At 34.7% G+C, this 14,081-nt stretch overlaps 1 protein-coding gene across 7 annotated transcripts in view; it reads right to left on the reverse strand.

Moving 5' to 3' along the window:
• The window catches only part of ube2l3b (ubiquitin-conjugating enzyme E2L 3b), a 100,534-nt gene that overhangs the window by 60,179 nt on the left and 26,274 nt on the right, over nucleotides 1-14,081 (reverse strand). The window lies entirely within an intron of this gene.

The raw sequence follows: 14,081 nt of genomic DNA on the forward strand, positions 1-14,081 counted from the left end.
TTGGTTGAATTCCAAATTTGAAAATTTGGAATTTTTCATAAGTTGGAAGTTGTGGAATAGTTAGAAAAAGATGAACAGTTGAAAGTTGGAATGGGTTGAATGGGTTGAAAAACGTAAAAGTTAGAGTGGAAAAACGAAATTTTGGAGAATTTGGTTGAATTTCAAATTTGGAATTTTTGGTAAGTGGGAAGTTGTGGAATAGGTAGGCAAAAGATGAACAATTGAAAGTTGGAATGAGTTGAATCGGTTGAACAATGTAGAAAAAAGTGGAATGATGTAAATGTGAAATGTCGAATCTGCCATTAAGAATGAATGGGGAAAAATTTGTCGTAAGTTCGCGAATTTTGCGAAATCGGAAAATTTTCGGAACGAGAAAAATGGAAGCGCTCATCTCGTGAATATTTGGAACACGTCAAAAGTGGAACGGAGTGAATCGGATGAACTATGTGGAAGAAGAAGCGGGACAAAAAAGTGTGGAGAATAAAATAGAAGAACTAGAAAATGCAATTTCTGGAGAAATTGCGTGTGAAGGCGAAGACTTTGAATCACTTCTTGGGGAATGATGGCGAATGATGTTGAAATGAGTTGCATTTCTTGAGAAATGTGGAAAATAGAAGTGTAATACTAAATTTTGGAGAATTTGGTTGAATTTCAAATTTGAAGTTTGGAATTTGTGGTAAGTGGGAGGTTGTGGAATAGGTAGGCAAAAGATGAACAGTTGAATGTTGGAACGGGTTGAATCGGTTAAAAAATGTAGACGTGAGAGCAAATGTTGAATCTCCATAGAGAATGAATGGGAATTAAAAGAAAAAGCAATTGCGCCAAAATATTTTGAAATTTGGAACAAAACGTAAAAAAACAGCTTCAGGAGGTTCACTTTTGGGGTTAAAATGTTGAAACGGGTTCAATCGGACAAAAAATGCAAAAGTTAGCGCCTAATGTAGCTATTTATGGCAGTTAATGTTGAAATAAGTTCACTTCCGGGTTGATTTGGGTCACTTCCGGTCCATTTGGGTCACTTCCGGTCTGATTAGAGGCACTTCCGGTCCAGCTGAGGTCACTTCCGGTTTATTTGGGGTCACTTCCGGTTTAAAAAGGTCACTTCCGGTTTAAAAAGGTCACTTCCGGTTTGATTTTGGGTCACTTCCGGTTTACCTGAGGTCACTTCCTGTTTACCTAAGGTCACTTCCGGTTTGATTTGGGCCACTTCCGGTTCATTCTAGGTTCATTGGGAGCACTTCAGGGTCAATCCAAGATGGCCGCCACACTGGAAGTGGGGGTCAAGGGTTGAATTTTGTAAGCATAGTGGAAGTGGGGGTGAAGGGGGTGAATATGGTAAGGATGAGGTGACCAAAGTGAATAAAGTTGGAATGGGTTGAATCGGTTGAAAAATGTAGAAATTAGAGTAGAAAAACCAAATTTTGTAGAATTTGGTTGAATTTCAAATTTAAAAATTTGGAGTTTTTGGTAGGTGAGAAGTTGTGGAATAGGCAGGCAAAAGATGAACAGTTGAAAGTTGGAATGGGTTGAATCGGTTGAAAAACGTAGAAGTTAGAGTAAAAAAACAAAATTTTGTAGAATTTGGTTGAATTTCAAATTTGAAAATTTTGAATATTTGGTATGTGAGAAGTTGTGGAATAGGCAGGCAAAAGATGAACAGTTGAAAGTTGGAATGGGTTGAATCGGTTGAAAAATGTAGAAATTAGAGTAGAAAAATGAAATTACGAAGAATTTGGTTGAATTTCAAATTTGAAAATTTGGAATTTTTTTGTAAGTGGGAAGTTGTGGAATAGGTAGGCAAAAGATGAACAGTTGGAAGTTGGAATGGGTTGAATCGGTCGAAAAATGTAGAAATTAGAGGTGAAAAACGAAATTTCGTGAAATTTTGTCGGAATTTTTAACGTGAAAACGTGAAATTTTTGAATTTGGGAATTTTGGGAATGTCGAGAATCATTCCGAATGTGGTTTGAATGTGCTGAATGAGGTGAATTTAAAAGGGGAATGACGTAAATGTGAAATGTCGAATCTGCCATTGAGAATGAATGGGGAAAAATTTGTCGTAAATTCGCGAATTTTGCGAAATCGGAAAATTTTCGGAACGAGAAAAATGGAAGCGCTCATCTCGTGAATATTTGGAATACGTCAAAAGTGGAACGGAGTGAATCGGATGAATTATGTGGAAGAAGAAGCGGGACAAAAAAGTGGCGGGAATAAAATAGAAGAATAATAACTAGAAAATGCAATTTCTGGAGAAATTGCGTGTGAAGGCGAAGACTTTGAATCACTTCTTGGGGAATGCTGGCGAATTATGCTGAAACGAGTTGAATTACTTGAGAAATGTAGAAAATAGAGGTGAAAAACGGAATTTTGGAGAATTTGGTGGAATTTCAGAATTTTGGAGAATTTGGTTGAGTTTAAAATCTTAAAATGTGGAATTTATGGCAAGTGGAAATTTGGGGAATAGGTAGGAAAAAGATGAAGAGTTGAAAGTTGGAATGGGTTGAATCGGTTGAACAATGTGAAAATTAGAGTAGAAAAACACATTTTTGGAGAATTTGGTTGAATTTCAAATTTCAAATTTAGAATTTTTTGTAAGGGGAAGTTGTGGAATAGGTAAGCAAAAGATGAAGAGTTGAAAGTTAGAATGGGTTGAATCGGTAGAGAAATGTAGAAATGAGAGTAGAAAAACGAAATTTTGGAGAATTTGGTTGAATTTCAAATTTGGGATTTTTGGTAAGTGGGAAGTTGTGTAATACGTAGGCAAAAGATGAAGAGTTGAAAGTTGGAATGGGTTGAATCGGTTGAAAAATGTACAAATTAGAGTCGAAAAACGAAATTTTGCAGAATTTGGTTGAATTTCAAATTTGGAATTTTTGGTAAGTGGGAAGTTGTGAAATAGGTAAGCAAAAGATGAAAAGTTGAAAGTTGGAATGGATTGAATCGGTTGCACAATGTAAAGATTAGAGTAGAAAAACAAAATGTTTGAGAATTTGGTTGAATTTCAAATTTTTAATTTTTAATTTTTGGTAAGTGGGAAGTTGTGGAATAGGTAGGCAAAAGATGAAGAGTTGAAAGTTGGAATGGGTTGAATCGGTTGAACAATGTAGAAATTACAGTAGAAAAACGAAATTTTGGAGATTTTGGTTGAATTTCAAATTTGGAATTTTTGGTAAGTCGGAAGTTGTGGAATAGGTAGGCAAAAGATGAAGAGTTGAAAGTTGGAATGGGTTGAATCGGTTGAACAATGTAGAAATTAGAGTAGAAAAACAAAATGTTGGAGAATTTGGTTGAATTTCAAATATGGAATTTTTGGTAAGTGGGAAGTTGTGGAATAGGTAGGCAAAAGATGAAGAGTTGAAAGTTGGAATGGGTTGAATCGGTTGAACAATGTAGAAATTAGATTAGAAAAACGAAATTTTGGAGAATTTGGTTGAATTTCAAATTTGGAATTTTTGGTAAACGGGAAGTTGTGGAATAGATAGGCAAAACATGAACAGTTGAAAGTTGGAATGAGTTGAATCGGTTAAAAAATGTAGAAATTAGAGTAGAAAAACAAAATTTTTGAGAATTTGGTTGAATTCCAAATTTGGAATTTTTGGTAAGCGGGAAGTTGTGAAATAGGTAAGCAAAAGATGAAAAGTTGAAAGTTGGAATGGATTGAATCGGTTTCACAATGTAAAGATTAGAGAAGAAAAACAAAATGTTTGAGAATTTGGTTGAATTTCAAATTTTGAATTTTTGGTAAGTGGGAAGTTGTGGAATAGGTAGACAAAAGATGAAGAGTTGAAAGTTGGAACGGGTTGAATCGGTTGAACAATGTAGAAATTAGAGTAGAAAAACGAAATTTTGGAGATTTTGGTTGAATTTCAAATTTGGAATTTTTGGTAAGTCGGAAGTTGTGGAATAGGTAGGCAAAAGATGAAGAGTTGAAAGTTGGAATGGGTTGAATCGGTTGAACAATGTAGAAATTAGAGTAGAAAAACAAAATGTTGGAGAATTTGGTTGAATTTCAAATATGGAATTTTTGGTAAGTGGGAAGTTGAGGAATAGATAGGCAAAAGATGAACAGTTGAAAGTTGGAATGAGTTGAATCGGTTGAACAATGTAGAAATTAGAGTAGAAAAACGAAATTTAGAAAGATTTGGTTGAATTTCAAATTTGGAATTTTTGGTAAACGGGAAGTTGTGGAATAGGTAGGCAAAACATGAACAGTTGAAAGTTGGAATGAGTTGAATCGGTTGAAAAATGTAGAAATTAGAGTAGAAAAACAAAATTTTTGAGAATTTGGTTGAATTCCAAATTTGAAAATTTTGAATTTTTCGTAAGTTGGAAGTTGTGGAATAGTTAGAAAAAGATGAACAGTTGAAAGTTGGAATGGGTTGAATCGGTTGAAAAACGTAAAAGTTAGAGTGGAAAAACGAAATTTTGGAGAATTTGGTTGAATTTCAAATTTGGAATTTTTGGTAAGTGGGAAGTTGTGGAATAGGTAGGCAAAAGATGAACAGTTGAAAGTTGGAATGAGTTGAATCGGTTGAACAATGTAGAAAAAAGTGGAATGATGTAAATGTGAAATGTCGAAACTGCCATTAAGAATGAATGGGGAAAAATTTGTCGTAAGTTCGCGAATTTTGCGAAATCGGAAAATTTTCGGAACGAGAAAAATGGAAGCGCTCATCTCGTGAATATTTGGAACACGTCAAAAGTGGAACGGAGTGAATCGGATGAACTATGTGGAAGAAGAAGCGGGACAAAAAAGTGTGGAGAATAAAATAGAAGAATAATAATAATAATAATAATAGAGAATGGTGTAGAATAACATATGTGTGAAGGCCATCGCCTTCACACAATAATAATAGAGAATGGTGTAGAATAACATATGTGTGAAGGCCATCGCCTTCACACAATAATAATAATAATAATAGAGAATGGTGTAGAATAACATATGTGTGAAGGCCATCGCCTTCACACAATAACTAGAAAATGCAATTTCTGGAGAAATTGCGTGTGAAGGCGAAGACTTTGAATCACTTCTTGGGGAATGATGCCGAATGAAAAGATGAACAGTTGAAAGTTGGAATGGGTTGAATCGGTCAAAAAATGTAGAAATTAGAAGTGAAAAACGGAATTTTGTGAAATTTTGTCGAAATTTTTAACGTGAAAACGTGAAATTTTTGAATTTGGGAATTTTGGGAATGTCGAGAATCATTCCGAATGTGGTTTGAATGTGCTGAATGAGGTGAATTTAAAATGGGAATGACGTAAATGTGAAATGTCGAATCTGCCATTGAGAATGAATGGGGAAAAATTTGTCGTAAATTCGCGAATTTTGCGAAATCGGAAAGTTTTCGGAACGAGAAAAATGGAAGCGCTCATCTCGTGAATATTTGGAATACGTCAAAAGTGGAACGGAGTGAATCGGATGAATTATGTGGAAGAAGAAGCGGGACAAAAAGTGGCGGGAATAAAATAGAATAATAATAATAATAATAGAGAATGGTGTAGAATAACATATGTGTGAAGGCCATCGCCTTCACACAACTAGAAAATGCAATTTCTGGAGAAATTGCGTGTGAAGGCGAAGACTTTGAATCACTTCTTGGGGAATGATGGCGAATGATGTTGAAATGAGTTGAATTTCTTGAGAAATGTGGAAAATAGAAGTGTAATACTAAATTTTGGAGAATTTGGTTGAATCTCAAATTTGAAAGTTTGGGATTTTTGGTAAGTGGGAGGTTGTGGAATAGGTAGGCAAAAGATGAACAGTTGAAAGTTGGAACAGGTTGAAACGGTTAAAAAATGTAGAAGTTAGAGCAAATCTTGAATCCCCATAGAGAATGAATGGGAATTAAAAGAAAAAGCAATTGCGCCAAAATTTTTTGAAATTTGGAACAAAAGGAAGAAAACGGCTTCAGGAGGTTCACTTTTGGGGTTAAAATGTTGAAATGGGTTCAATCGGACAAAAAATGCAAAAGTTAGCGACTAATGTAGCTATTTAGGGCAGTTAATGTTGAAATAAGTTCACTTCCGGGTTGATTTGGGTCACTTCCGGTCTATTTGGGTCACTTCCGGTTTGAATAGAGGCACTTCCGGTCTAGCTGAGGTCACTTCCGGTTTATTTGGGGTCACTTCCGGTTTAAAAAGGTCACTTCCGGTTTAAAAAGGTCACTTCCGGTTTGATTTGGGGTCACTTCCGGTTTACCTGAGGTCACTTCCTGTTTACCTAAGGTCACTTCCGGTTCGATTTGGGGCACTTCCGGTTCATTCTAGGTTCATTGGGAGCACTTCAGGGTCAATCCAAGATGGCCGCCACACTGGAAGTGGGGGTCAAGGGTTGAATTGTGTAAGCATAGTGGAAGTGGGGGTGAAGGGGGTGAATATGGTAAGGATGAGGTGACCAAAGTGAATAAAGTTGGAATGGGTTGAATCGGTTGAAAAATGTGGAAAAAAGAGTAGAAAAACGAAATTGTAGAGAATTTTGGTAAGTGGAAAGTTGTGGAATAGGCAGGCAAAGGATGAACAGTTGAATGTTGGAACGGGTTGAATCGGTTAAAAAATGTAGAAGTGAGAGCAAATGTTGAATCCCCATAGAGAATGAATGGGAATCAAAAGAAAAAGCAATTGCGCCAAAATATTTTGAAATTTGGAACAAAACGTAAAAAAAAAGCTTCAGGAGGTTCACTTTTGGGGTTAAAATGTTGAAACGGGTTCAATCGGACAAAAAATGCAAAAGTTAGCGCCTAATGTAGCTATTTAGGGCAGTTAATTTTGAAATAAGTTCACTTCCGGGTTGATTTGGGTCACTTCCGGTCTATTTGGGTCACTTCCGGTTTGATTAGAGGCACTTCCGGTCTAGCTGAGGTCACTTCCGGTTTATTTGGGGTCACTTCCGGTTTAAAAAGGTCACTTCCGGTTTAAAAAGGTCACTTCCGGTTTGATTTGGGGTCACTTCCGGTTTACCTAAGGTCACTTCCTATTTACCTAAGGTCACTTCCGGTTCGATTTGGGGCACTTCCGGTTCATTCTATGGTCATTGGGAGCACTTCAGGGTCAATCCAAGATGGCCGCCACACTGGAAGTGGGGGTCAAGGGTTGAATTGTGTAAGCATAGTGGAAGTGGGGGTGAAGGGGGTGAATATGGTAAGGATGAGGTGACCAAAGTGAATAAAGTTGGAATGGGTTGAATCGGTTGAAAAATGTAGAAATTAGAGTAGAAAAAACAAATTTTGTAGAATTTGGTTGAATTTCAAAATTGAAAATTTGGAAATTTTGGTAAGTGGGAAGGTGTGGAATAGGTAGGCAAAAGATGAACAGTTGAAAGTTGGAATGGGTTGAATCGGTTGAAAAACGTAGAAGTTAGAGTAGAAAAACGAAATTTTGGAGAATTTGGTTGAATTTCAAATTTGAAATTTTGGAATTTTTGGTAGGTGAGAAGTTGTGGAATAGGCAGGCAAAAGATGAAAAGTTGAAAATTGGAATGGGTTGAATCGGTTGAAAAATGTAGAAACTAGAGGTGAAAAACGAAATTTCGTGAAATTTTGTCGGAATTTTTAACGAGAAAACGTGAAATTTTTGAATTTGGGAATTTTGGGAATGTCGAGAATCATTCCGAATGTGGTTTGAATGTGCTGAATGAGGTGAATGTAAAAGGGGAATGACGTAAATGTGAAATGTCGAATCTGCCATTGAGAATGAATGGGGAAAAATTTGTCGTAAATTCGCGAATTTTGCGAAATCGGAAAATTTTCGGAACGAGAAAAATGGAAGCGCTCATCTCGTGAATATTTGGAATACGTCAAAAGTGGAACGGAGTGAATCGGATGAATTATGTGGAAGAAGAAGCGGGACAAAAAAGTGGCGGGAATAAAATAGAAGAATAATAATAATAACTAGAAAATGCAATTTCTGGAGAAATTGCGTGTGAAGGCGAAGACTTTGAATCACTTCTTGGCGAATGCTGGCGAATTATGCTGAAACGAGTTGAATTACTTGAGAAATGTAGAAAATAGAGGTGAAAAACGGAATTTTGGAGAATTTGGTGGAATTTCAGAATTTTGGAGAATTTGGTTGAGTTTAAAATCTTAAAATGTGGAATTTATGGCAAGTGGAAATTTGGGGAATAGGTAGGAAAAAGATGAAGAGTTGAAAGTTGGAATGAGTTGAATCGGTTGAACAATGTAGAAAAACACATTTTTGGAGAATTTGGTTGAATTTCAAAATTTGGAATTTTTTGTAAGGGGAAGTTGTGGAATAGGTAAGCAAAAGATGAAGAGTTGAAAGTTGGAATGGGTTGAATCGGTAGAGAAATGTAGAAATGAGAGTAGAAAAACGAAATTTTGGAGAATTTGGTTGAATTTCAAATTTGGGATTTTTGGTAAGTGGGAAGTTGTGTAATACGTAGGCAAAAGATGAAGAGTTGAAAGTTGGAATGGGTTGAATCGGTTGAAAAATGTACAAATTAGAGTCGAAAAACGAAATTTTGCAGAATTTGGTTGAATTTCAAATTTGGAATTTTTGGTAAGTGGGAAGTTGTGAAATAGGTAAGCAAAAGATAAAAAGTTGAAAGTTGGAATGGATTGAATCGGTTGCACAATGTAAAGATTAGAGTAGAAAAACAAAATGTTTGAGAATTTGGTTGAATTTCAAATTTTTAATTTTTAATTTTTGGTAAGTGGGAAATTGTGGAATAGGTAGGCAAAAGATGAAGAGTTGAAAGTTGGAATGGGTTGAATCGGTTGAACAATGTAGAAATTACAGTAGAAAAACGAAATTTTGGAGATTTTGGTTGAATTTCAAATTTGGAATTTTTGGTAAGTCGGAAGTTGTGGAATAGGTAGGCAAAAGATGAAGAGTTGAAAGTTGGAATGGGTTGAATCGGTTGAACAATGTAGAAATTAGAGTAGAAAAACAAAATGTTGGAGAATTTGGTTGAATTTCAAATATGGAATTTTTTGTAAGTGGGAAGTTGTGGAATAGGTAGGCAAAAGATGAAAAGTTGAAAGTTGGAATGGGTTGAATCGGTTGAACAATGTAGAAATTAGAGTAGAAAAACAAAATGTTGGAGAATTTGGTTGAATTTCAAATATGGAATTTTTGGTAAGTGGGAAGTTGTGGAATAGGTAGGCAAAAGATGAAGAGTTGAAAGTTGGAATGGGTTGAATCGGTTGAACAATGTAGAAATTAGATTAGAAAAACGAAATTTTGGAGAATTTGGTTGAATTTCAAATTTGGAATTTTTGGTAAACGGGAAGTTGTGGAATAGGTAGGCAAAACATGAACAGTTGAAAGTTGGAATGAGTTGAATCGGTTAAAAAATGTAGAAATTAGAGTAGAAAAACAAAATTTTTGAGAATTTGGTTGAATTCCAAATTTGGAATTTTTGGTAAGTGGGAAGTTGTGAAATAGGTAAGCAAAAGATGTAAAGTTGAAAGTTGGAATGGATTGAATCGGTTTCACAATGTAAAGATTAGAGAAGAAAAACCAAATGTTTGAGAATTTGGTTGAATTTCAAATTTGGAATTTTTGGTAAGTGGGAAGTTGTGGAATAGGTAGGCAAAAGATGAAGAGTTGAAAGTTGGAACGGGTTGAATCGGTTGAACAATGTAGAAATTAGAGTAGAAAAACGAAATTTTGGAGATTTTGGTTGAATTTCAAATTTGGAATTTTTGGTAAGTCGGAAGTTGTGGAATAGGTAGGCAAAAGATGAAGAGTTGAAAGTTGGAATGGGTTGAATCGGTTGAACAATGTAGAAATTAGAGTAGAAAAACAAAATGTTGGAGAATTTGGTTGAATTTCAAATATGGAATTTTTGGTAAGTGGGAAGTTGTGGAATAGATAGGCAAAAGATGAACAGTTGAAAGTTGGAACGAGTTGAATCGGTTGAACAATGTAGAAATTAGAGTAGAAAAACGAAATTTAGAAAGATTTGGTTGAATTTCAAATTTGGAATTTTTGGTAAACGGGAAGTTGTGGAATAGGTAGGAAAAACATGAACAGTTGAAAGTTGGAATGAGTTGAATCGGTTGAAAAATGTAGAAATTAGAGTAGAAAAACAAAATTTTTGAGAATTTGGTTGAATTCCAAATTTGAAAATTTGGAATTTTTCATAAGTTGGAAGTTGTGGAATAGTTAGAAAAAGATGAACAGTTGAAAGTTGGAATGGGTTGAATCGGTTGAAAAACGTAAAAGTTAGAGTGGAAAAACGAAATTTTGGAGAATTTGGTTGAATTTCAAATTTGGAATTTTTGGTAAGTGGGAAGTTGTGGAATAGGTAGGCAAAAGATGAACAGTTGAAAGTTGGAATGAGTTGAATCGGTTGAACAATGTAGAAAAAAGTGGAATGATGTAAATGTGAAATGTCGAATCTGCCATTAAGAATGAATGGGGAAAAATTTGTCGTAAGTTCGCGAATTTTGCGAAATCGGAAAATTTTCGGAACGAGAAAAATGGAAGCGCTCATCTCGTGAATATTTGGAACGCGTGAAAAGTGGAACGGAGTGAATCGGATGAACTATGTGGAAGAAGAAGCGGGACAAAAAAGTGGCGGGAATAAAATAGAATAATAATAATAATAATAATAATAATAATAGAGAATGGTGTAGAATAACATATGTGTGAAGGCCATCGCCTTCACACAACTAGAAAATGCAATTTCTGGAGAAATTGCGTGTGAAGGCGAAGACTTTGAATCACTTCTTGGGGAATGCTGGCGAATTATGCTGAAACGAGTTGAATTACTTGAGAAATGTAGAAAATAGAGGTGAAAAACGGAATTTTGGAGAATTTGGTGGAATTTCAGAATTTTGGAGAATTTGGTTGAGTTTAAAATCTTAAAATGTGGAATTTATGGCAAGTAGAAATTTGGGGAATAGGTAGGAAAAAGATGAAGAGTTGAAAGTTGGAATGAGTTGAATCGGTTGAACAATGTGAAAATTAGAGTAGAAAAACACATTTTTGGAGAATTTGGTTGAATTTCAAAATTTGGAATTTTTTGTAAAGGGAAGTTGTGGAATAGGTAAGCACAAGATGAAGAGTTGAAAGTTGGAATGGGTTGAATCGGTAGAGAAATGTAGAAATGAGAGTAGAAAAACGAAATTTTGGAGAATTTGGTTGAATTTCAAATTTGGGTTTTTTGGTAAGTGGCAAGTTGTGTAATACGTAGGCAAAAGATGAAGAGTTGAAAGTTGGAATGGGTTGAATGGGTTGAAAAATGTACAAATTAGAGTCGAAAAACGAAATTTTGCAGAATTTGGTTGAATTTCAAATTTGGAATTTTTGGTAAGTGGGAAGTTGTGAAATAGGTAAGCAAAAGATGAAAAGTTGAAAGTTGGAATGGATTGAATCGGTTGCACAATGTAAAGATTAGAGTAGAAAAACAAAATGTTTGAGAAAATTTTTTGAATTTCAAATTTTTAATTTTTGGTAAGTGGGAAATTGTGGAATAGGTAGGCAAAAGATGAAGAGTTGAAAGTTGGAATGGGTTGAATCGGTTGAACAATGTAGAAATTACAGTAGAAAAACGAAATTTTGGAGATTTTGGTTGAATTTCAAATTTGGAATTTTTGGTAAGTCGGAAGTTGTGGAATAGGTAGGCCAAAGATGAAGAGTTGAAAGTTGGAATGGGTTGAATCGGTTGAACAATGTAGAAATTAGAGTAGAAAAACAAAATGTTGGAGAATTTGGTTGAATTTCAAATATGGAATTTTTGGTAAGTGGGAAGTTGTGGAATAGGTAGGCAAAAGATGAAGAGTTGAAAGTTGGAATGGGTTGAATCGGTTGAACAATGTAGAAATTAGATTAGAAAAACGAAATTTTGGAGAATTTGGTTGAATTTCAAATTTGGAATTTTTGGTAAACGGGAAGTTGTGGAATAGGTAGGCAAAACATGAACAGTTGAAAGTTGGAATGAGTTGAATCGGTTAAAAAATGTAGAAATTAGAGTAGAAAAACAACATTTTTGAGAATTTGGTTGAATTCCAAATTTGGAATTTTTGGTAAGTCGGAAGTTGTGGAATAGGTAGGCAAAAGTTGAAGAGTTGAAAGTTGGAATGGGTTGAATCGGTTGAACAATGAAGAAATTAGAGTAGAAAAACAAAATGTTGGAGAATTTGGTTGAATTTCAAATATGGAATTTTTTGGTAAGTGGGAAGTTGTGGAATAGGTAGGCAAAAGATGAAGAGTTGAAAGTTGGAATGGGTTGAATCGGTTGAACAATGTAGAAATTAGATTAGAAAAACGAAATTTTGGAGAATTTGGTTGAATTTCAAATTTGGAATTTTTGGTAAACGGGAAGTTGTGGAATAGGTAGGCAAAACATGAACAGTTGAAAGTTGGAATGAGTTGAATCGGTTAAAAAATGTAGAAATTAGAGTAGAAAAACAAAATGTTGGAGAATTTGGTTGAATTTCAAATATGGAATTTTTGGTAAGTGGGAAGTTGTGGAATAGGTAGGCAAAACATGAACAGTTGAAAGTTGGAATGAGTTGAATCGGTTGAAAAATGTAGAAATTAGAGTAGAAAAACAAAATTTTTGAGAATTTGGTTGAATTCCAAATTTGAAAATTTGGAATTTTTCATAAGTTGGAAGTTGTGGAATAGTTAGAAAAAGATGAACAGTTGAAAGTTGGAATGGGTTGAATCGGTTGAAAAACGTAAAAGTTAGAGTGGAAAAACGAAATTTTGGAGAATTTGGTTGAATTTCAAATTTGGAATTTTTGGTAAGTGGGAAGTTGTGGAATAGGTAGGCAAAAGATGAACAGTTGAAAGTTGGAATGAGTTGAATCGGTTGAACAATGTAGAAAAAAGTGGAATGATGTAAATGTGAAATGTCGAATCTGCCATTAAGAATGAATGGGGAAAAATTTGTCGTAAGTTCGCGAATTTTGCGAAATCGGAAAATTTTCGGAACGAGAAAAATGGAAGCGCTCATCTCGTGAATATTTGGAACACGTCAAAAGTGGAACGGAGTGAATCGGATGAACTATGTGGAAGAAGAAGCGGGACAAAAAAGTGTGGAGAATAAAATATAATAATAATAATAATAATAACTAGAAAATGCAATTTCTGGAGAAATTGCGTGTGAAGGCGAAGACTTTGAATCACTTCTTTGGGAATGCTGGCGAATTATGCTGAAACGAGTTGAATTACTTGAGAAATGTAGAAAATAGCGGTGAAAAACGGAATTTTGGAGAATTTGGTGGAATTTCAGAATTTTGGAGAATTTGGTTGAGTTTAAAATCTTAAAATGTGGAATTTATGGCAAGTGGAAATTTGGGGAATAGGTAGGAAAAAGATGAAGAGTTGAAAGTTGGAATGGGTTGAATTGGTTGAACAATGTGAAAATTAGAGTAGAAAAACACATTTTTGGAGAATTTGATTGAATTTCAAATTTCAAAATTTGGAATTTTTTGTAAGGGGAAGTTGTGGAATAGGTAAGCAAAAGATGAAGAGTTGAAAGTTGGAATGGGTTGAATCGGTAGAGAAATGTAGAAATGAGAGTACAAAAACGAAATTTTGGAGAATTTGGTTGAATTTCAAATTTGGGATTTTTGGTAAGTGGGAAGTTGTGTAATACGTAGGCAAAAGATGAAGAGTTGAAAGTTGGAATGGGTTGAATCGGTTGAAAAATGTACAAATTAGAGTCGAAAAACGAAATTTTGCAGAATTTGGTTGAATTTCAAATTTGGAATTTTTGGTAAGTGGGAAGTTGTGAAATAGGTAAGCAAAAGATGAAAAGTTGAAAGTTGGAATGGAGTGAATCGGTTGCACAATGTAAAGATTAGAGTAGAAAAACAAAATGTTTGAGACTTTGGTTGAATTTCAAATTTTTAATTTTTGATTTTTGGTAAGTGGGAAGTTGTGGAATAGGTAGGCAAAAGATGAAGAGTTGAAAGTTGGAATGGGTTGAATCGGTTGAACAATGTAGAAATTACAGTAGAAAAACGAAATTTTGGAGATTTTGGTTGAATTTCAAATTTGGAATTTTTGGTAAGTCGGAAGTTGTGGAATAGGTAGGCAAAAGATGAAGAGTTGAAAGTTGGAATGGGTTGAATCGGTTGAACAATGTAGAAATTAGAGTAGAAAAA

This window comes from Syngnathus scovelli, chromosome 3 (genome assembly GCF_024217435.2).
Source record: "Syngnathus scovelli strain Florida chromosome 3, RoL_Ssco_1.2, whole genome shotgun sequence".
Classification (NCBI taxonomy): domain Eukaryota; kingdom Metazoa; phylum Chordata; class Actinopteri; order Syngnathiformes; family Syngnathidae; genus Syngnathus; species Syngnathus scovelli.